This window comes from Microcaecilia unicolor, chromosome 6 (genome assembly GCF_901765095.1).
Source record: "Microcaecilia unicolor chromosome 6, aMicUni1.1, whole genome shotgun sequence".
In the NCBI taxonomy this organism is placed as follows: domain Eukaryota; kingdom Metazoa; phylum Chordata; class Amphibia; order Gymnophiona; family Siphonopidae; genus Microcaecilia; species Microcaecilia unicolor.
The window spans coordinates 195,078,741-195,103,174 of record NC_044036.1 but is presented as its reverse complement, the minus strand read 5'-3'; the positions used below and the strand labels follow the sequence as shown (position 1 = coordinate 195,103,174).

The 24,434-nt window shown below is 46.5% G+C and overlaps 1 protein-coding gene across 4 annotated transcripts in view; it reads right to left on the bottom strand.

The window, feature by feature from the left end:
* DCAF1 (DDB1 and CUL4 associated factor 1) overlaps positions 1–24,434 on the bottom strand; it is a 648,223-nt gene that overhangs the window by 151,238 nt on the left and 472,551 nt on the right. The gene's annotated exons all lie outside the window — the stretch shown is intronic.

Here is a 24,434-nt window from a genome sequence, read left to right as displayed (position 1 = left end):
AAGTAAGACTCTGTCTGGAAGGAATCCTTAAACAAAGGAAAATGAAGAATGCAATAAAAGTAATACTGCAACCTCTAGCTGACATCTATGAGCCTGCCTAGATACAGGCTAAAGGAGACTATATGTTTGAGAAATAAAGGAAGCAGACTTAAAGAAAAGGCAAAAATGTTTTCTTATTCCCACAAACTATGTTATAATGAGGGATAAACCATAAGTCTGCTCAGCAGCTGCTGACCATAAAGCTAAGAACTTCAAGGCTAGGCAGATAACCAAAGGAAACAAACTGAAAACTACTAGGCAATCATACTATACAGCTTGGAGGAGCTATAGCACACAGGTGGCTGGAGAAGTGATGAACTGGTGGACTGTATAACTGAGCCAACCAATGGGCAAATGCTGTTGTAACCTACAGGCATCTGGTGTTACTTACCCCACAGCTGACTAGCCACAATATACTAAGAGCCTGGGTGGCATTCCTGTAGCAACCAACAGACAGTGCAATAGAGCAATATAGCTGCAAGGTGTTGCCAAGCTCTATAACTTGCTGCTAATGATGTGCCACATTTAGAGGCGATTGAAATGTGCTACACAGGGCAATTATGCAGCTAGGAACTGCTGCAATCATGTCATTTAGCTGTGTAGTAGTATAGCTAGGCCATAAAATGAAGATACATACCTTTAGCAGGTATTCTCCGAGGACAGCAGGCTGAACATTATCACGTATGGGTCATCGTCCACGACGGCCCAGGAGACCGGAACTCTTCAAAAACAAGGAACTTCGAGAACGCTGTGTCTCGCGGGACAAAGTGCACCACGCATGTGCGAGCAGCTTCCCGCCCGCGACGTGAGCGTGACGTTAGTTAATAAAGAGCAAAAAAGAGAGAGAGAGAACAACTCCAAAGGGGAGGAGGGAGGGTTGTGATAATGTTCAGCCTGCTGTCCTCGGAGAATACCTGCTACAGGTATGTATCTTCATTTTCTCCGAGGACAAGCAGGCTGAAGATGATCATGTATGGGGTATCCCTAGCACCCAGGATCACTCAAAACAATGAACAGTGGTCAACTGAGCCTCGCAACGGCGAGGACATAACTAAGATTGATCTGAAAACAAACACAACTAAGTGAGAGTGCAGCCTGGAACAAAACAGAAAAGGGCCTAGGAGGGTGGAGTTGGATTCTAAACCCCGAACAGATTCTGCAGCACCGACTGCCCAAACCGACTGCTGTGTCGGGTATCCTGCTGAAGGCAGTAATGAGATGTGAATGTGTGGATAGATGACCACATCGCAGCCTTGCAAATCTCCTCAATGGAGGCTGACTAAGTGAGCTACTGACGCAGCCATGGCTCTAACATTATGAGCCGTGACATGGCCCTCCAAAGTCAGCCCAGCTTGGGCATAAGTGAAGGAAATGCAATCTGCTAGCCAATTGGACATCGTGCGTTTTCCGATGGCAACTCCCATCCTGTTGGGATTAAAAGAAACAAACAGCTGGGCGGACTGTTGATAGGGCTTTGTCCGCTCCACGTAAAAGGCCAATGCTCTCTTACAGTCCAAGGTGTGCAACTTGTCTTCACCAGGGCGGGTATATGGATGGGGAAAAAATGCTGGCAAGACAACTGACTGGTTCAGATGGAACTCCGACACCACCTTCAGCAAGAACTTAGGGTGAGTGCGGAGGACTACTCTGCTGTGGTGAAATTTAATATAAGGTGCATGGACTACCAAGGCTTGGAGCTCTGACTCTGCGAGCTGAAGTAACAGCCACCAAGAAAATGACCTTCCAGGTCAAGTACTTCAGATGGCAGGAATTCAGTGGCTCAAAAGCAGCTTTCATCAGCTGGGTGAGAATGACGTTGCGATCCCATGACACTGGTGGAGGTTTGACAGGGAGCTTTGACAAAAGCAAACCTGTCATGAAGCGAACAACTGAAGGCTGTCCAGAGATAGGCTGACCTTCTACACATTGATGGCAAGCACTAATCGCACTAAGGTGAACTATTACGGAGTTGGTCTTAAGACCAGACTCTGATAAGTGTAGAAGGTATTCAAGTAGGGTCCGTGTAAGACAAGAAAATGGATCTAGGGCCTTGCTGTCACACCAGATGGCAAACCTCCTCCATTTGAAAGAACAACACTTTTTCGCGGAATCTTTCCTGGAAGCATGACTCGGGAGACACCCTCTGAAAGACCTAAAGAGGCAACTTCTAAGTTCTCAAAAACCAGGCCGTGACAGCCAGAGGCTGGAAGGTGACCCTCAGGGTGAGGAATGCTGGCTTCGGCCTAACCCCTGGTAAGCCTTTCCTCAGCTGAGAGGTGCCCAGCTCTACCACCGGCTGCCTTTCAGGTGCTGTGGAGGACTTGCAGCTCATCTGCATATCCTTACAGCCTTCTCCGGGGTGACACCCAGGTCCACTCCGATCCACTCAGGGCCTCCGCTCTAGGTGCCCAGCGCTCCCACCAGGTGCTGTGGAGGACTTGCAGCCCTTCTGCATTTCCTCACAGCTGTATTCGGGTTGACTCCAGTTCCACCCCGATCTTCCCAGGGCCTTCGCTCCAAGTGCACAGAGTTTCCAGGTGCTTTTTGGCTAGGATCAGGCGACCCTCAGGGGGAGGAATGCTGGCTTCGGCCTAACCCCTGGTAAGCCTTTCCTCAGCTGAGAGGTGCCCAGCTCTACCACCGGCTGCCTTTCAGGTGCTGTGGAGGACTTGCAGCTCATCTGCATATCCTTACAGCCTTCTCCGGGGTGACACCCAGGTCCACTCCGATCCACTCAGGGCCTCCGCTCTAGGTGCTGCGCGAGGCATTTTTCTCTTTACATCTAATCTTCTTCCCACTTGCTAAAATACCTCAGTCATTTATGGCCCCTATTCACATTCTCTTCCTAGCCCTGTCCCTTCCTAATCTTTTCCCTCACCCCCTACCTCTCTCCGCTACAGGAACTCACTGCCCATCCATCGATTTCACCTCACCTTCTCTCCTACCCTCTTCCTCCCTTCTTGGCTTTAATCTCCGCCTCTTTCTTCCGTCCATTTTGCCTTCCCCATTCCACCTAAATACCTCTCGCCTTCGACGCCTTCGTAGCCACACCTCTCCTACTCTCCTCCGCTCTCTTTTACTCCTTCTCTTACTCTCAGCCGGTGACATCAATCCGAATCCTGGCCCCCCTCACCAACTATTATCCCACCGTGACCTCTCTAACCTCATCTCTATTTCTCTACTCCCCTCCTCTTCTCTGCCCTTCTCTTGCGCCCTATGGAATGCCCGCTCTATCTGTAACAAACTCGCCTATATCCAGGACCTCTTTATCTCACGTCACCTCCATCTGCTCGCCATAACAGAAACCTGGCTCTTCCCTGATGACTCTGCTTCAGTCGCAGCCCTGTGCCATTGCGGTTATCTATTTTCACATACTCCTCGCCCTGCTGGCCGTGGGGGCGGTGTTGGACTACGTCTCTCTCCCTCCTCCAGATTTCAACCCCTTCTTCCACCTCAATCTCACTGTTTTTCCTCCTTTGAAGTCCACTCTATCCGCCTTTTCTCTCCTCTCCCTCTTCGAATAGCGGTGATTTATCGTCCTCCTGGTAAGTCCCTTTCATCCTTTCTCAGTGACTTTGACGCCTGGCTTGCCTTCTTCCATGATCCTTCCTCCCCCTCTCTCATCCTTGGTGACTTTAATATTCCTGCTAATGATCCTTCCAACTCTTATATTTCCAAGTTACTCGCTTTAACATCCTCCTTTAATCTCCAACTATGCTCCACCTCCCCCACTCATCTAAATGGTCACTGTCTTGATCTCATCTTCTCCTCCAACTGTTCACCCTCTAGTTTCCTTGCCTCTGATCTTCCCTCCTCTGATCACCATCTTATAACTTTCACACTTAAATCTCCTCCCTCCCAGTCCCGTCCTATCTAATTTATCTAGGAATCTTCACGATATTGACCCTTCATCTCTATCCTCCCATGTTTCAAACCTCCTCTCTACTGTGGCACCATCCACGTCTGTCAACGAGGCTGTTTCTTCTTACAACAATACTCTATCCTCTGCCTTAGACACTCTTGCACCTTTGATGACCCTCCCTGTAAGGCGTACAAAACCCCAACCTTGGCTGACTTCTAATATCCGCTACCTACGTTCCTGTACCCGCTTCGCCGAACGCCTCTGGTGGAAATCTCGGGCCCTTGCTGATTTCTTACACTTTAAGTTCATGCTGACCTCCTTCCAATCTGCTCTTTTACGTGCCAAACAGGATTATTATATCCAACTGACCAACTCTCTTGGCTCTAATCCTCGACTTCTCTTCACCACATTGAACTCTCTCCTCAAGGTGCCCCCTCCCCCAACTCCCCCTTCATTATCTCCTCAGACCCTTGCTGAATTCTTTCACAACAAGGTTCAAAAGATAAACCTTGCTTTCTCTACCTCACCACCTCTCCCTCCACTAGTCTGTTCCCCTCTCTCTCCTTCCCCTCATTCCCTTTCCTCCTTTCCTGAAGTTACTATTGAGGAAACTACACTTCTCCTTTCTTCCTCAAAATGTACCATCTGTTCCTCTGATCCCATTCTCACCCACCTTCTTAATGCCATCTCTCCTGCTCTTATTCCTTTTATCTGTCACATTCTCAACCTCTCACTTTCCACTGCGACTGTCCCTGCTGCCTTTAAACATGCTGTGGTCACACCTCTCCTTAAGAAGCCTTCACTCGACCCTACTTGTCCCTCTAATTACCGACCCATCTCCCTTTTCTCTCCAAATTACTTGAGTGTGCTGTTCACCGCCGCTGCCTTGATTTTCTCTCCTCACATGCTATTCTTGACCCACTACAATCTGGTTTTCGCGCCCTCCACTCAACCGAAACTGCGCTTACTAAAGTCTCCAATGACCTATTACTGGCTAAATCCAGAGGTCAATATTCCATCCTCATTCTTCTTGATCTTTCCGCTGCTTTTGACACTGTCGATCACAGCATACTTCTCGATACCCTGTCCTCACTTGGATTCCAGGGCTCCGTCCTTTCCTGGTTCTCTTCCTACCTCTCCCTCCGCACCTTTAGTGTTCACTCTGGTGGATCCTCTTCTACTTCTATCCCTCTGCCTGTCAGCGTACCTCAGGGTTCTGTTCTTGGTCCCCTCCTCTTTTCTATCTACACTTCTTCCCTTGGTTCATTAATCTCATCCCATGGCTTTTCCTACCATCTCTATGCTGATGACTCCCAAATCTACCTTTCTACCCCTGATATCTCACCTTGCATCCAAACCAAAGTTTCAGCGTGCTTGTCTGACATTGCTGTCTGGATGTCTCAACGCCACTTGAAATTAAATATGACCAAAACCGAGCTTCTCATTTTCCCCCCCAAACCCACCTCCCCGCTCCCCCCCCGTTTTCTATTTCTGTTGATGGCTCTCTCATTCTCCCTGTCTCCTCAGCTCGAAACCTTGGGGTCATCTTTGACTCTTCTCTCTCCTTCTCTGCTCATATCCAGCAGATTGCCAAGACCTGTCGTTTCTTTCTTTACAACATCCGTAAAATCCGCCTCTTTCTTTCTGAGCACTCTACCAAAACCCTCATCCACACCCTTGTCACCTCTTGATTAGACTACTGCAATCTGCTTCTTGCTGGCCTCCCACTTAGTCACCTCTCCCCTCTCCAGTCGGTTTAAAACTCTGCTGCCCGACTCATCTTCCGCCAGGGTTGCTTTGCTCATACAACCCCTCTCCTCAAGACCCTTCACTGGCTCCCTATCCGTTTTCGCATCCTGTTCAAACTTCTTCTACTAACCTATAAATGTACTCACTCTGCTGCTCCCCAGTATCTCTCCACACTCGTCCTTCCCTACACCCCTTCCCGTGCACTCCGCTCCATGGATAAATCCTTCTTATCTGTTCCCTTCTCCACTACTGCCAACTCCAGACTTCGCGCCTTTTGTCTTGCTGCATCCTACGCCTGGAATAAACTTCCTGAGCCCCTACGTCTTGCCCCATCCTTGGCCACCTTTAAATCTAGACTAAAAGCCCACCTCTTTAACATTGCTTTTGACTCGTAACCACTTGCCTCCACCTACCCTCCTCTCTTCCTTCCCGTTCACATTAATTGATTTGATTTGCTTACTTTATTTATTTTTTTGTCTATTAGATTGTAAGCTCTTTGAGCAGGGACTGTCTTTCTTCTATGTTTGTGCAGCGCTGCGTATGCCTTGTAGCGCTATAGAAATGCTAAATAGTAGTAGTAGTAGTAGATGTAGAAGCAACCCCTCTTTCTGAGTGATGAGGGTCGGAAAACACTCCACGGTTCTTTGGAGGACAACTCCAGAAGAAGAGGAAACCAGATCTGACGGGGCCAGAAAGGTGCAATCAGAATCATGGTTCCGTAGTCTTGTCTGAGTTTCAGCAGAGTTTTCCCTACTAGAGGTATGGGAGGATACACATCTGACGCTAGTCTGTCGTGGGCCTGAAGTCTGGAACAGAACTGAGGGACTTTGTGGTTGATCTGAATGGCAAAAAGATCCACTGAGGGGGTGCTCCACTCTCGGAAGATCTTGCGGACAACGTCCATGTTCAGAGACCACTCGTGAGGTTGCATTATTCTGCTCAATCTGTCGGACTGACTGTTGTTTTCGCCTGCCAGGTATGTGGCCTGAAGAAACATACTGTGATGATGAGCCCAAAGCCACATCCGGATGGCCTCCTGACACAGATGGCGAGATCCGGTGCCCCCCTGCTTGTTGGTGTAATACATAGCAACCTGATTATTATTATTAATTACATTTGCACCCCGCGCTTTCCCACACATAGCAGGTTCAATGCAGCTTACATAGTAAATAGAATTACAAAGTCTTGAAGGAGAATGTTACAAGTTGTAGTAAACATAGTAGTAGTCTGTCTAAATTAGAATAATTTGATTGGACAGCCGATCTCTGAAAGCCTTTAGAGCGGTCCAGATCGCTCGTAATTCCAGGAAGTTGATCTGAAAATCCTTTTCCTGAAAGGACCAAGCTCCCTGAGTGTGAAGACCATCTATATGAGCGTCCCACCCTAGGAGGGATGCATCCGTTGTGAGCACTTTTTGTGGCTGAGGAATTTGGAATGGACGTCCCAAGGTCAAATTGGATCGAATGGTCCACCACTGAAGGGAACTGCAAAACTCGGTGGACAGTTGGACTACATCCTCTAGATCCCCTGTGGCCTAGCAGCACTGGGAAGCTAGGGTCCATTGAGCTGATCTCGTATGTAGGCGTGCCATGGGAGTCACATGAACTGTGGAAGCCATGTGCCCTAAAAGTCTCAACATCTGCCGAGTTGTGATCTGTTGAGATGCCCGAGCAAAGGACACTAGGGCCAGAAGATTGTCTGCCCTTGTCTGGGTAAGATAAGCTCGAGACATCCGTGTATCCAACAGAGCTCCAATGAACTCCAATTTCTGCACTGGAACAAGATGGGATAATTTATTACAAACCCCAGTAACTCCAGCAGTTGAATAGTCATCTGCATGGACCGTAGAGCCCCTGCTTCCGAAGTGTTCTTCACCAGCCAATTGTCAAGATAAGGGAACATATGTACTCCCAGTCTGCGTAGCGATGCTGCGACAACCGCCAAGCACTTTGTGAAGACCCTGGGCAAAAGATGCTAGGCCAAAGGGCAGTACACAGTACTGAAAGTGCTGAGTTCCCAGCCGAAATCGAAGGTACTTCCTGTGAGTTGGGAGCACCGAGATGCGAGTATAGGCATCCTTTAAGCCCAGAGAGCAAAGCCAATTGTTTTCCTGAATTATGGGAAAAAGTTTGCCCAGGGAAACCATCCTGAACTTTTCTCGAAGCAGGAATTTGTTCACGGCCCTTAGGTCTAGGATGGGATGCATCCCCCCTGGTTTCTTTTGCACAAGAAAGTACCTAGAAGAGAATCCTAGCCCTTCTTCCCCTGGTGGAACGGTTTCAACCGCATTGGCCTTTAGAAGGGCGGAGAGTTCCTCTGCAAGTACCTGCTTATGCTGGGAGCTGAAGGATTGAGCTCCCAGTGGGCAATTTGGAGGCTTGGATGCCACACTGAGTGTGTATCCTAACCGGACTATTTGAAGAACCCACCTGTCGGAAGTTATAAGAGGCCACCTTTGGTGAAAAAATATGAACCTCCCCCCGACAGGCAAGTCGCCCGGTACGGACACACTTTTACTGCGGCTATGCTGCACTGGAGCCAGTCAAAAGCCCGTCCCTTGCTTTTGCTGGGGAGCCCTAGGGGCCTTAGGTGCACGGTGTTGACAAGAACGCGCATGCTGGGGCTGAGCCTGAACCGTCTGCCGAGAGGCAGGAGTGTACCTATGCCTATTATAGGAATAGGGAGCACTCATCCCCCCCCTCCCAAAACCTCCTGGATGAGGAGGCAGTAGCAGAAGACGTCAGGCGGGAGAGAGAATCCATGGCATCATGATGCTTTTTCATCTGATCAACCATATCCTCTAGTTTCTCTCCAAAGAGATCATCCCCCCCGGCAAGGAACATCCGCCATTCACTGCTGGGTCTTTTGATCCAGGTCAGAGACACGCAGTCATGAGCAGCTACTCAGGATGCTACATTAAAAGTGTTGTAAGACCCCCTGACCAGGAATTTGCGACATGCCTTCTACTGCCTGACCACCTGGTGAAAGGGTTCAGCAAGCTCCGCAGGAAGTGCTTGAACTAAACTGGACAGTTGCCTGAGTTCCGTAAGTGAATGCTCATGCAAAGCTGGTATGTTTGGATCTTGGTGGCGAGCATTGCGGCCTGATACGTCTTCCTCTCAAAAGAATCCAAGGTCCTAGAATCTCTGCCTGGGGGGGTGCCAAGGCATAGTCTCTAGTACTCTTGGCTCTTCTGAGAGCAGAGTCCACCACCATGGAATCGTGAGGAAGTTGAGCCTTCACCATTACAGGCTCTCCATGGACTTTGTACTGGGACTCGGACTTCTTGGGGACCACTGGGTTTGAGAGAGGGCAAGACCAATTCTGCATCAGCACTTCCCTGAGTGTATTGTGCAGGGGGGCCGTTGCAACCTCTGCAGGTGGAGAAGGATAATCCAGGATCTCCAGCATTTCAGCCCTAGGCTCATCCACAACCTCCATAGGGAATGGAATGTCCTTAGACATTTCCCGTAAAAAGGATGAGAAAGTAAGACTCTCAGATGGAGATATCCTTACTTCAATCAGTGGAGTAGGATCAGAGGGAAGCCCACAGGACCCTTCCTCTGAAAAATACCTGGGGTCTTCCTCTTCTCCCCATGAGCACTCCTCTTCGGTATCGGACAGAAGCTCCCTAAGAGCAGCCTGAAACCGAGCCTGCCTCGACTTCGAGGATCGACGACCTCGTGGGGGATGCTGAGAAGTCGACCCCTGTGTGGACTCCGGTGAAGCTTCCTCCACCGATGTTGAGGGGGAGTCGACTCGGGTGGCAACCGGCTCCGGAACTGCAAGCAGCACCAAGGGCGGGGACCTCTTCACAGGTGATGGCCCAGATGCCGTCTCAGCAGTCAGTATGGGAGGCGCAAGCACCCCCGACACCGAGGCTGACTGACGAAACAACTCTTCCAGGAGCTCTGGAAGAAGGGCCCGGATGCGCTCATTGAGAGCTGCCATCGGAAAAGGCTGTGGGGCCGGTACAGGAATCGGTTGCAGAATCTGTGGAGGTTCGAGAGTCGTTACCAGGCTGCCAGACGACTGACGCATCGGCAACTCTTGAATGGAGGGGGAGCGATCCTCCCGGCGCCGACACTTCTCGGGTGCCGACTCCCTCGGCTCCCCGGAGCTCTAGGTACCGTGTACATGGAAGGAGATCGATGACGGTGCTTCTTAGCCTTCGCTCGACGCCCGTCATCGAGACTCCTCGGTACCGATGGGGCTGTGGAGTCGGTACAAAAATCCTTCGACTCAGACTATGACTCCAGTTTATGGTACCTCCAACTCCGACTCCTCAGTTTTTAATATGTATTGTTTTTGCATGTTGACTGAAAGAGTGCAGCATGCAAGGCTGCATGTTAATGTTTGGGTTTAAAATCTATGTCATTGTGACTTTTTATTTTATTTATTAAAGAAACTATAAATATTCATTAATCCTAAAGTTTAAACAAAAAAAACACACATAAAAAAACAAGGTTATGTTTATTGTTTTTTTTATCAAGTATAAAGTCATTATAGCATTAGCAAGTATAAATATCTGGAACAACCACATCCTTTGGAAATTCTAGAACATCCTCCTTTGGGAATTAGAACAAAATCAAAGTTAACCTACATAAACCAAAAACATTTGGAAAACCTAAAACAACTTATATATTATTTAAACTTGGCATATATAGCTGTAGAATAGCTGTTAAACATAATCCAAAATTAACTAATATATTGTTCTTAGAAACAGAATTGCTTCTGCCAGATCCTCCTTCACAGAAGCCCTTAAATCTGATTTGATTATTTTCAGTGCTGAAAACAGTCTTTCAAAACTGACTTGGGTGGGTGGCATTGCTGTTACAGTTCTAGCTGCATCACTGACAATCTCTGGATAAACAATGATCGCTTCTTCTATAGTCAGTTTTGATGAGCGGTCAAAACTTTTCCACTTCTTTTAATCCTTAAAAAAACTCTTGCATGAATTTCTTTATATGGACATTTACAGGTTGCTTTTCCATGCTTAACCAACATCGCTTTGCTTTTGAAGCTTCCATTTTGTCCAAATAGGCTTGAAAATTCTCTTCTTCATTTGAAGAGGATGAACCTCAGTTACCATTACCACCAGTATTTATAGCTTTAGCTTCATCCAGTGGTTTATGAGTTTCAGGTAGCAACCCTTTCATGCGAACTGCTATGTCATAGAGTGCCTGTTTTCCTGTAGCAATTTGGTCACTGCTCAACAAAATTCGGCTCATTGGATCAACATAAATAGCAGCTAAGAGAATTTGATTATCCAGCAAGAGCTCCTCTCTTTTCCTCATTGAAGATACAATGCCATCAGCAATTAACCCCCCACTTTTGTTAAGGTTATATATCAAGCCCTTCCATTCCAAGAAGAATTTACCTGGTTTTAAATCTTCATATTGCAGCTTCTTGGTAACAGCAAAAGGGTAAGAAAGTAGCCTAATTCTGTAACTTGAGCCCACTGGTTTTCTTTTAATTAAACATTTACATTGTCCAGTTCTTCAAGAAAGTCTTTTAGTTCAAGCAAACGCTTTATCATCAAGTAAGTGCTTCCCCAGCCATAGGCGCCCGGTATCGGAGGCTTGGGGAGGGTAAGCCTCCCCAGCTGAAGATCGGATCCTGATGACGACGCTCGTCCCAACTGCCCGCCCTCTTTCCCCCAAGATCCGTTTCCTTTTTTAAAAATTTACCTTCAGTCCGGCAGTGCAGAAGAAGAAGGCGGGGCACTGAGCGAAGAGAAGCGCTTTTAGTGGGAGCGCTTTCACTGACGCTGTCTGTCGCTGCGCTGCCGGACTGGAGGTAAATTTGAAAGAAAAAAAAGTAAAGGGATCTTGGGGGGAGAAGAGGGTGGGCAGGGGAGAGAGTGAGATGAATGGGATGGCAGGGCTCAGGGAAAGAGGACACTTGCTGAATATGGGTGAATAGAGGGGGACAGGGGAGAGAGGAGCATGGATGGGATGGCAGGGCTCAGGGAAAGAGGAGAATTGCTGAATATGGGTGAATGGAGGGGGGCAGGGGAGAGAGGAGCATGGGTGGACATGGATGGGATGACTGGGCCCAGGGTTACCATATGGCTCCAGAAAAAGGAGGACGGATTGAGCCAGCCGGGTTTTACTTCCATTGCTTTCCATTGAAAGCAATGGAAGTAAAACCCGGCTGGCTCAATCCGTCTTCCTTTTTCTGGAGCCATACGGCCAGGGAGAGAGGAGAAATTGCTGGACATAGAGGAGAGGGGAGGGAAGAGAGATGACAGAGATGAGGAAAAAGGAAAAGAGAAGAAAAACTGCACATGGATGGAGAAAATAGGCAGAAGCTGGATCCACTGGACAGTCAAGTCTGTGGAGGACCCAGGTTTTACTTAGGATATAGAGCAAGAAATGAAGAAGAAAGGCGGAAAGTAAAGAAATAAATGGAAAGGAAGACCTGGAAATGGAGTTAAGAGGACAGATAGCAGCAGAATCGAATACTGGGCCAGCATGATCAGAAAAACAAAGTCACCAGACAACAAAGGTAGAAAAGATCATTTTATTTTCATTATAGTGTTTGGAATATGTCCACTTTGAGAATCAGGTGCTCAACATTAAAAGTTTATATTTATTTACTTATTTATGGCATTTTATCCCACATTAAACATGAATTAGGGTGTTTTGTGGCTGTACATGAGAATTGTGATATTATGATCCCTTGTTTCATATTGTTGACGGTCTGCATTTTCCGTATGGGTGGTATATTGGTGTATTAAGTTCTGCCCAGTGTAATATTTATGGTACAGTAAGGTTCTGAGTGTGTTTTTGCACAAAGTTGTGCATAGTGTTTTGCAGTTGAGCGATTGTGGTTAGTATATGCTTTGAGCAACACTGTATTCTTTGACATATGATACATATCTAATATCTAAATTTAATAAAAGGTATTAATTGTGACTTTTATTTTTATTTTTTTTGTGTGTTCAGACAATTATGGATTTAAGCTCCACCCCTGGCCCCACCCCTAACCCCACCCCCTTTAGCCTCCCCAAACAGTTGGGCCACCGACCGCCTATGTCCCCAGCGCATTGCTTGATCCAAAATGGCTCCTTTTCCAGCACGTCTTTTCAGAATAGCATCTGTTTTAGGGATCCTGGCTGCAACAGCTACTTGCCTCAACTTGCTAATTAGTGTAGCCACATGACGATCCTTCAATCCATCTCTTATTGTTAGTTGCAGAGTATGAACAGCACAACGCATATGTTGAATGGTAATAAGCTTAGATGCTTCTTCAGCAATATCATCCAAACTTTCACAGCTTTCTTGAATTGCAGAACTGTCATCTTCTGATATTTGTATGCTGCTTTCTTCATCAACTTCCTTCATTTTTTCAATTGTGCTTAACATATTTGAAGCACTATCAGTTACAATACATAGAATGTGTTCCTTTTTAATTTCAAAATCTTCTAAAACACCTTCCACTAACTTCTGCAGATACTCACTGGTATGATGTGCCTGAGTGTCCTTTACTCCTAATGTCCGGGTTATTGTTTTTTTGTTTTCATCAGCAAATCTAACATTAATTGCAAAATAATTGACTCTGTGACGTGTGCATGCATCCATTTTAATAAAGACAAAACGTCCCTTCAGACTTTTTCTTAGTTCTTCCTTCTTACATTTGGCCTCTTCAAGTATAAGTTTCCTTATACTTTCTCATTCCAGAGAAACTCCAAGCTTTTTAGCCATTTCTCCATTTAAGCCTAAAAAGGCTGGTTGTGAAAAAAAAAAAAGATAGTGGTATACTATTCTTTACTGCCATTTCAATGATATGGTTTTTGAATTTTTCTGGTGTCATTGTTATAGTAACTTTGTCAGCTGTAAAAAATCTTGATAGTTGTGTCTGGCCTCCAGTAGATTTCGTAGATGGAATGTTTTCATTGCTATCTTTCTCATTCACAGCTTCTAACACTTTAGGATGGAAATGCTGCAAGTGTCTTTTTAAATTTGATGCTCTTGTAGGTGCATTTTTTTCATAACCACTGAAACTGCTAATTTTTGCATCACATGCTTTTTCACCATCATCATCTTCTATAATACATTGACATACATAATGTTTCCCATCTGTTGATATTGTAAAATGTTCATAAACAGCAGACTTTGTCATGTTTCCTGACATTCTTTTTGCCATTGTGAATGGTGTGCCACTTCCACTAAAATATAAAGCTCTTCTTGCAGAGAGAGAGGAAGTTGGGTGGAGTCTCTTTGCTGCCTTATCTGTGTGTGCTGAATGATCTTCTCTTGGAGCTTAAGTTCACTGTGGGGTCAGAGAGGAGGTGCTCTACAGCAGGTCAGTAAATGCAAAGGGAGACTGAGCAGAGGGAAGCTCTCCAGCAAAATAGTTCAGCTGGACTTCACACTAGTGAAACAACTAGGTACTAAGCTTTATTCACAGCAGAGAAGTACTTTATTCAAATGTATGAGGAGTCGGTACATTTTTGCCGACTCCAACTCCGACTCAATGTACCCAAAATTGCTGCCGACTCCGACTCCACAGCTCTGGATGAGAAGTGGAATCCTCACGCCTCCTCGGGGCCGGGTCTGACGAAGGTCGATCCAGGGGGGCCGCGTCGAAAAAACAAGAAAACTTTAAAGTGGGAAGAAAAAACTAAGAAATAAAGGAAAAAAGTTTTTTTTTTTAAATATTTGACAATTGGAACAAGATAAAAAGAAAATGAAAAGAGAATCAGCAATAAAAACACTGAACGTGGTTCTCCTGAGCCTAGTAAAGGAACGATAGCAAAAACACAACTTTCCTCAATCGCAGAAAAAAAGATAACTAATGTCGCACGCTCACTTCACGGGGAGGAAGCTGCTCGCGCATGCGCGGTGCGCTTTGTCCCGTGCAACGCAGCGTTCTCGAAGTTTCTTGTTTTTGAAGAGTTCTGGTCTCCTGGACCGTCGCGGACGACAACCCATACGTGATAATCTTCAGCCTGGTTGTCCTCGAAGAAAGGTGGATATACCAAGGCTGTGAGTGAAGCTGAGTACTGGAGCAACCGTTTAATGTTGCTGCCGCTGTAACCTAGAGCTTGCTATTGATGTAGCTATAAACCTTTCTAGTACTGAAACAGTGCCATGAAGCTGCCTACTGTCACCACTGTGCCAAAGACCTGGCTGCCGATGCAGCTGTACTATATATATATATATAGTCAGCTAGAATGGAATGCTGCTTGCATTATTGCTGTATGATACTGCAGGGAACTGCTGAAGCAATGTCCTCACCGCTGAATAATGATACAACAGTGTTGAATGGATTACTGTTTCTGAAACTGAGCTAAGCTGAGGTCTCACATAAGAACAATGGTCCATCTAGCCCAGTATCCTGCTTCTAACAGTGGCCAATCCAAGTCATAAATACCTGGCAGAATCCCAAAGAGTAGCAAGATTCCATGCTACCGATCGTAGAGCAAGCAGTGACTTCCCCCATGTCTATCTGAACAGCTGGATCTGAAATGAAGCCATGCATCTGACAGCTATTGATGAAGCTGTGCTACTCAGCTGGCTGCTGCCACAAAAACCTGCAGAAGCAGTCGGTTGCTGCTGCTGAAACTTGCAATGTGATGTCACTAGCTGATGTTGCTGAAGCTGTGTTATGCACCTGTCTACTGGCTTCTGTTGAAACCGTGGCATACAGCTAGCTGTTGATGATAAAGCTTGCTGTGTAGCTGACTGCTGTTGTTAAGGCTGTGATACGCAGCTGGCTGCTGTAGTTGATGCTGTGTTTAGCTTCCGTTGCTGAAGCTACATTATTCATCTGGCTGCTGGCTTCTGCTCAAGCTATGCCATGCAGTTGTCATTTGGTGAATTTGAAACATATATTTGGCCTCCACTGCCAAAAATGTGTCATGTAAATGGTTGCTGCTGCTGAAGCTACGCAGTTGACCACCACTGCTGTGTCATACATCTGGCTGCTAATGCTGTGCTATGCAGCTGTTTCTTAACCATGCAGCTGTAATTTGGTGAAGCTAAAACATGCATTCGGCTTCTGCAGACAAAGCTGTGGTCACTGCTGCTGAAGGTATGCCATGCACAGCACAGTACTGTTGCTGCTAAGGCCACACTACGCAAATGATTGCTGCACTTACGAAGGCCAGAGCCCTACCAAACAAGAGGGTGCTACTTTTGAAACTACCATGTAGCTTGCTGCTGCTGTTTACCACTGAAGCCACATGATGAAGGTGGCTGTTGCCCAAGCTGTGTGATGCATCTGACTGGTGCTGAAGAGAATGATGCTGCTAACTTGCAACTAGCTGCTGCTGAGGCTGTAACATGGAGCTGTGAAGTCATACCAGGCAACTCGGTAGCACTGAAACTCCATCTTAAAGGTGACTGCAACCTGTGCCAATAGATCACTGATGTGGAAGTACCTCACTATAGCTGCATGAATGCATGTAACCCAATCAGGTAGCTGCTTGAGCCATGATATAGAACTACAGCATGTGTGCAGTTGTGCCACCCCACTTGTTGTGCAATGCAGGAAAAAGAATACATGAGGGTTATGTATCCATCCAAAGCTAAACTACCCATTTCAGAATGAATGAGATCCAAAAAAAATAAATAAATAAAGAGGAAATTTCTAAGCAGTGTGGTACCACAACAAGTCCAGGTGTGGAGATGGTTGAGTGATTCCCCCCCCCCCCCCTTTTTTTTTTTTTACTTGAATAGGATCAAAAACCAAAAAACTACTTCAGATGTAAAACCAGCTAAGTGGCAAATGCCTGAAGGCTAAAGTTCCTCCAACTATTTCAGTACAGTAAACAAATAAGAACACTTCAACTTAAAAGCAATTAAGGCTATAATTAGAATAGCCACATGCTGCTGAAAAAGCAATCTTAAACAACAGAGACAGAACTGACTGCAGCTTCTAAACAGTCTGCCAAAGGCAGGGTGGAGAGATGGGTAAAAGCCAACTTCATTCAGAGATAAAAAAACACCAGGCAGCTAGAGAGAGCAAGATGGTGCCCTAGAGAGCAAATGTAAACAGAGCTCATTCCCTGTTTGTGGTTATGCCTAAGAGAAGACCAAGGAAACTTGCCTCCCCAATGGAGAAGGCTAGCAGTACGCCTTGTATTCAGTAAAAAAATCAAAGCCTTCACTGTGCACTTAACTAGCGTCTGGGGAAGTCCTGCTGCGGGTGGAGGAAGGTGAACAAATGTCCTCGCCACTCCTGGGAAGTAGCGTATCACTATCGCCCCCCCCCCCCCCCCCCAGGAGAAAGAACTTCTGGACAACCCTGCACTGCAGCAGAAAGAATGGGAGGTGAGCAGAGCACCTGGTTTTGGTGGCTCTGAAGAGTAGTTCTACTGCTCTGGGAATATTGGGAGTGTCGGTGCCTGTGACTCAGGATGGAACACGGCCTGCAGGAGAATCTGCAGTCATTGTTGATATCGAAATGAGTGACTGAATGGAAGTAGGCAGTGCTCGGACTTCCAGTGCTCATTCTGGACCAGCTTTGGCCACAACCTTTGAATCAGTAAGACCAACTACACTCATTCTTGAGGAAATTTGGAAAAAGGAATCATTTCTCTGGGACAGGCAATGACATCTCAAACTGAAGCACATGCTGGTAAGATTGCTGTTTTGGAACAAAAGGTAGACCAGTTTTGATTCAGAATTCTTCTGAAACTGTGTCTACTGCTGTGCAATGTTTAGACTTAGTTTTGGTTGGCCTAGTTAAGGGTCAAACAAATTTCCCTCCAGGCCCGCCCAACCAACGTCCACCCCGCCCCCACCTGCCTACCAGCTCCGTCGACGGACGGAGAGACGACCCTCTTCTGCCACCCAGCATCCAGCCTTCAAAAAGAAAAGCAAAGAAGCGCCTCGCGTCTGCTCTGCGCTCGTCGCGTCGGCCCTTCAATCACTGTGTCCCGCCCTCTGAAATAACTTCCTACTTCTGCGAGGGCGGGACACAGTGATTGAAGGGCCGACGCGATGAGCGCAGAGCAGACGCGAGGCGCTTCTTTGCTTTTCTTTTTGAAGGCTGGATGCCGGGTGGCAGAAGAGGGTCATCTCTCCGTCGACGGAGCTGGTACGTTTGCTTATAAGAAAACCCCTTGTATTTTGTACGATTTGCTGATTGGGTATCTCTCCCTCTAATTACTATCAAGTTGTATGGCAGCCATATCAATTTTAAATAGTGCCATTTTGGGGCTAGTGTGTGTTTGCATTTGCAGATACTTGTCTAGGGATATGCATATAATATACAGATACTAGTAAAAAAGGCCCGTTCTGACACAAATGAAACGGGCGCTAGCAAGGTTTTCCTCGGAGTGTGTATGTTTGGGAGAGTGTATGTGAGAGTGTCTGTGTGTGAGAGAGAGAGTGAAAGTGTGAGTGTGTGTGTGTGAGAGAGAGTGAGTCTGGGTGTGAGTGTGTCTGTCATAGTGTGTGTGTGTGAGAATAAGAGTGTGTGCAAGTGCGTATGTGAGACACAGCGCGAGAGTGTGTGTGTGTGTGCGAGAGAGTGTGAGTTTTATTATAGTAGATATATAAATAAAGAATATCTACCCAAAAAAATTGTAATGCACCCATGATCAGGAAGAAAAAGGATTACATCATAGCCTTCACTACTACTACTATTTAGCATTTCTATAGCGCTACAAGGCATACGCAGCGCTGCACAAACATAGAAGAAAGACAGTCCCTGCTCAAAGAGCTTACAATCTAATAGACAAAAAAATAAATAAAGTAAGCAAATCAAATCAATTAATGTGAACGGGAAGGAAGAGAGGAGGGTAGGTGGAGGCGAGTGGTTACAAGTCAAAAGCAATGTTAAAAAGGTGGGCTTTCAGTCTAGATTTAAAGGTGGCCAAGGATGGGGCAAGACGTAGGGGCTCAGGAAGTTTATTCCAGGTGTAGGATGCAGCGAGACAGAAGGCGCGAAGTCTGGAGTTGGCAGTAGTGGAGAAGGGAACAGATAAGAAGGATTTATCCATGGAGCGGAGTGCACGGGAAGGGGTGTAGGGATGGACGAGTGTGGAGAGATACTGGGGAGCAGCAGAGTGAGTACATTTATAGGTTAGTAGAAGAAGTTTGAACAGGATGCGAAAACGGATAGGGAGCCAGTGAAGGGTCTTGAGGAGAGGGGTTGTATGAGCAAAGCAACCCTGGCGGAAGATGAGTCGGGCAGCAGAGTTTTAAACCGACTGGAGAGGGGAGAGGTGACTAAGTGGGAGGCCAGCAAGAAGCAGATTGCAGTAGTCTAAACGAGAGGTGACAAGAGTGTGGATGAAGGTTTTGGTAGAGTGCTCGGAAAGAAAGAGGCGGATTTTACGGATGTTGTAAAGAAAGAAACGACAGGTCTTGGCAATCTGCTGGATATGAGCAGAGAAGGAGAGAGAAGAGTCAAAGATGACCCCAAGGTTTCGAGCTGAGGAGACAGGGAGAATGAGAGAGCGATCAACAGAAATAGAAAACGGGGGGAGCGGGGAGGTGGGTTTGGGGGGGAAAATGAGAAGCTCGGTTTTGGTCATATTTAATTTCAGGTGGCATTGAGACATCCAGACAGCAATGTCAGACAAGCACGCTGAAACTTTGGTTTGGATGCAAGGTGAGATATCAGGGGTAGAAAGGTAGATTTGGGAGTCATCAGCATAGAGATGGTAGGAAAAGCCATGGGATGAGATTAATGAACCAAGGGAAGAAGTGTAGATAGAAAAGAGGAGGGGACCAAGAACAGAACCCTGAGGTACGCCGACAGGCAGAGGGATAGAAGTAGAAGAGGATCCACCAGAGTGAACACTAAAGGTGCGGAGGGAGAGGTAGGAAGAGAACCGGGAAAGGACAAAGCCCTGGAATCCAAGTGAGGACAGGGTATCGAGAAGTATGCTGTGATCGACAGTGTCAAAAGCAGTGGAAAGATCAAGAAGAATGAGGATGGAATATTGACCTCTGGATTTAGCCAGTAATAGGTCATTGGAGACTTTAGTAAGCGCAGTTTCGGTTGAGTGGAGAGGGCGAAAACCAGATTGTAGTGGGTCAAGAATAGCATGTGAAGAGAGAAAGTCAAGGCAGCGGCGGTGAACAGCACACTCAAGTAATTTGGAGAAAAAAGGAAGGAGGGAGATGGGTCGGTAATTAGAGGGACAAGTAGGGTCGAGTGAAGGCTTCTTAAGGAGAGGTGTGACCACAGCATGTTTAAAGGCAGCAGGAACAGTCGCAGTGGAAAGTGAGAGGTTGAGAATGTGACAGATAAAAGGAATAAGAGCAGGAGAGATGGCATTAAGAAGGTGGGTGGGAATGGGATCAGAGGAACAGGTGGTACATTTTGAGGAAGAAAGGAGAAGTGTAGTTTCCTCAATAGTAACTTCAGGAAAGGAGGAAAGGGAATGAGGGGAAGGACAGAGAGGGGAACGGACTAGTGGAGGGAGAGGTGGTGAGGTAGAGAAAGCAAGGTTTATCTTTTGAACCTTGTTGTGAAAGAATTCAGCAAGGGTCTGAGGAGATAATGAAGGGGGAGTTGGGGGAGGGGGCACCTTGAGGAGAGAGTTCAATGTGGTGAAGAGAAGTCGAGGATTAGAGCCAAGAGAGTTGGTCAGTTGGATATAATAATCCTGTTTGGCACGTAAAAGAGCAGATTGGAAGGAGGTCAGCATGAACTTAAAGTGTAAGAAATCAGCAAGGGCCTGAGATTTCCGCCAGAGGCGTTCGGCGGAGCGGGTACAGGAACGTAGGTAGCGGATATTAGAAGTCAGCCAAGGTTGGGGTTTTGTATGCCTTACAGGGCGGGTCATCAAAGGTGCAAGAGTGTCTAAGGCAGAGGATAGAGTATTGTTGTAAGAAGAAACAGCCTCGTTGACAGACGTGGATGGTGCCACAGTAGAGAGGAGGTTTGAAACATGGGAGGATAGAGATAAAGGGTCAATATCGTGAAGATTCCTAGATAAATTAGATAGGATAGGACGGGACTGGGAGGGAGGAGATTTAAGTGTGAAAGTTATAAGATGGTGATCAGAGGAGGGATGATCAGAGGCAAGGAAACTAGAAGGTGAACAGTTGGAGGAGAAGATGAGATCAAGACAGTGACCATTTTGATGAGTGGGGGAGGTGGAGCATAGTTGGAGATTAAAGGACGACGTTAAAGCGAGTAACTTGGAAATATAAGAGTTGGAAGGATCATTAGCAGGAATATTAAAGTCACCAAGGATGAGAGAGGGGGAGGAAGGATCATGGAAGAAGGCAAGCCAGGCGTCAAAGTCACTGAGAAAGGATGAAAGGGACTTAGGGTGACGATAAATGACTGCTATTCGAAGAGGCAGAGGAGAGAAAAGGCGGATAGAGTGGACTTCAAAGGAGGAAAAACAGTGAGATTGAGGTGGAAGAAGGGGTTGAAATCTGGAGGAGGGAGAGAGAAGTAGTCCAACACCACCCCCACGGCCAGCAGGGCGAGGAGTATGTGAAAATAGATAACTGCCATGGCACAGGGCTGCGACTGAAGCAGAGTCATCAGGGCAGAGCCTTCAGAGCTGCCAAGGACTCATGTCAAGAGCTTCCTCCTTGACACACACACACAAAAAGAGGAACAATCCGGAAATCTAAAACTATTAAAGGCAAAATGAAGAAAAATGATAGCTGCAGACAGATCACTGCACGTTCCCCAACCCTTAATTAAAAACATAGCACTCAGCTGACATTAGGGAGCTCTATAGGCGCTCTGAGTCAAGATATAAGAGACACACCCTCTCCGAGCAGCCCCAGGCTTACAGCCCACGCCAACGGGGCTAGGCAGGATTGCCTACACAACCACCACCCCGTGCTGTACAAGGCCTAGCACCTCCGCCTTCTCTAAACCACCAGCACTCCCTACCACCCCTCATTTCCTCCCTACCTGCACATAGTTGTTGTCACAATAGTCAGCGACACGGCTCAAGTTTTGGTAGCTTTCTATGAGCGCCCCCTTGCCGGCGGGGGTTTCCTCCTCTAGCAGCATTTGCAGTTCGGCTGACTCCAGCGATCTTCGGCGTTGCTTGCTAGCCTGTGCAGGGCGGGGTTCTGTGTGTCTGACGTCCTGGACGTGCAGGACGTCAGACGCACAGAAGCCCTGCCTGCACAGGCTAGCAACGCCGAAGATCGCTGAGTGAGACTCAGCAGACCATACAGGACTTCTGCTGGCGGGGTTTCGGGTCCCCCGACGGCAAAGCAACGCGTCGGTGGGTGGCTTGGGGGGGGGGGGGGGTGTTGCACCTCCTGCATTCTGTGGGCGTGGCTTCTTTTCAACTGCAGCTTTGGTCGGTGGCTTGGGGGGGGGGGGGGTGTGGTTTGGAGTTGGTTTCCCTCCAGATTTTTTCCGAGGGTGGGTTGGGAGGTTGGTAGGCTGCGTTTCCTAGGCAGGGGGAGGAGTAGGTTCCTCCACCTGCTTGGTTGCAATCCTCATTCCCTTCCTTTAGTTTACTGTTCTGAAGACAACGTTCTGACGTTTGACGCGTGGGCGGGGCACGGGTCAGTGGAGTGGCTTCACCACCATGAATCCACGAACCCTTCAGGGAGTGATTGAGTGACTTCAGAACGTTGTCTTCAGAACGTTAAGGGTGAGTTTTATTATAGTAGATTTTATATTTTATGGGGTTTTAAAATGTGGATTCAGCTTTGTGCAGTTGTTTTTAGCTGTCTATTTAGCCACTCACCAGATTTATGAATATAGACTGAGCTGTTTTTATGACCCCTGGTATAGTCAATATGCCAACACATAGCCTTATTGGAACTTTAACTTTTTTGTATACTCCATTTGCTAATAAGCAGATCAATATTTAATGGCAGCAGTGAACCCCATTTCTTAAAATGCTGACTGTAGCATTTTGAAAAAAATACATATGTTGAATGTTACATTCAGGGCAATCCCAAGAAACACTACTCACACCTAGTGCCCACCCAAAATGTCAGGTCTGGCTACGCCACTGGGGGCAAGTAACAAGAACTACTTTTCTCCTCTGTCTCCACCCTCTGGTCGACGGACATATCCCAGTGGTCCTGGACTGGTATGGTATGGATGCTAATAAATAAGGACTTTCGCTCACCTGAAAAAAACAAACAAACCCTGAAGGCTTGAGAACCAGCAGTCAGAACTTGAATTAAGTCTCAGAGGCTGCTTAGAGATAAGATGGCTATACTTCTCAAGCACCAACTGGTGAACTGTGAATGAACCTTAGGCAGCAGTACCTAAAGCAACAACCACCCCCCCCCCCCCCCCCCCCAAAAAAAAAAAAAAAAAAACCTCCTCTTCTGTGAAAGTCGTTACCTAGTCAAGTCTTGCCCACATCACTGGCACACACTTTGAGACCACTGAAAATACAAGCTATATCATGTGCGAACCAGTCAGTCCACCAGAAGCTCCATTAAAAACAAAAAACATCCAGAGGTTACCTCAGGCATAAAAGCTGTAGCACCAATTCCTCCCCAGGACTAGGTAACACAAAGCTGCTACCAAGGCCAAATGCTCCTGTACAAGAAAAGTTTCAGTTGTGCTGGCAGGAGTTAAGTCTGCTGTTTCTTTATAAAAGCATAAGCAGCCCAGGCTTCAGCTGAGCGACCCCGAGTGCCACCCTGCATTGTGGCATCGATTTGAGAAAGAAATTGCTCACCTGGGTTATTGCACAACTACTGCAGAAAGAAATTCAGTCATGAGAAGTGGGGAAAGGGGGATTTCATTATAGAATGTTGCTTTTTGAAATACCTAAATTTACAGATGAAAACCAAAGTCACCCCCCTGCTCAACTGATATAAGCTCTCCAGCTGACCCAGGGGCATCAGTAATAAGGCCAACTTCCACATTACTTTTACCTCTTTTTTTTTTGTTTAAATATAGTACAATCCAGTGGCGTACCTAGGGTACTTGACACCCGGGGCCGGTCATTTTTTAACCCCCCCCCCCCCCCCCCAAATCCAGTACTAGGCATGCCGAGAATACAAAACACTCAGGACCTATAGAGCAATTCTACCATACCATAAGCAGTCATTTCTACGAGTCACACAAGGAAAAGGAAAGCATCTTAAACACTACAGTGAGCACTAGAACATCAATTCACCTATTGTAAAACAAAACCAGACAGAATAGTACAGATCGTAGATCCTGCACAGTCAATGCCAACTGAAAGCCATGTCTTTTTCACAAACACAGATACACCCTAATCCACTATAGAATAAGTAATCATAAACTTTCTATTTAGACAAAAATTAAACTGAACCCCCAATGCCAGACTCTGCATACAATGCAACACCACAGAAACATAAACTGTCCCCTGGTACTGTGCAAAATATAAAGACAGCAGATGTAAATTTGAAAAAAACTAACAAGTACCAATCACCACTTTACAAATTAACAAATAGAAATAAAACAAATATAGAAAGTAAAATAATACTATTTTATTGGACTAATACATTTAGCTTTCAGAGGCCAAAACCTCCGTCCTCGGGTCAGTACAGTATAGTGCTGTTACAGTATCCTATCCTGACCTGAGGAAGGGGGTTTTGTTCTCCAAAAGTTAGTCAAAATGTATTAAAATTAGTCCAATAAAAATTTACCTTATTTACATGTTCTATTATAAACATTTAACACATTTACAATACTTTATCCTAAAGCAAAAAAAATAAAAAAATATATTTTATTTACAGTTTGTCTCTGGTTTCTGCTTTCCTCATCTTCTTTTCACCGTCTTCCTTCCATCCAGCATCTGTCTTCACTCTCTCTCTCTCTCTCTGCCATCCAGTGTCTGCCCTCTCTGCCGTCCCTTCCATCCACTGCCTGCCCTTTCAATCCACCATTTGCC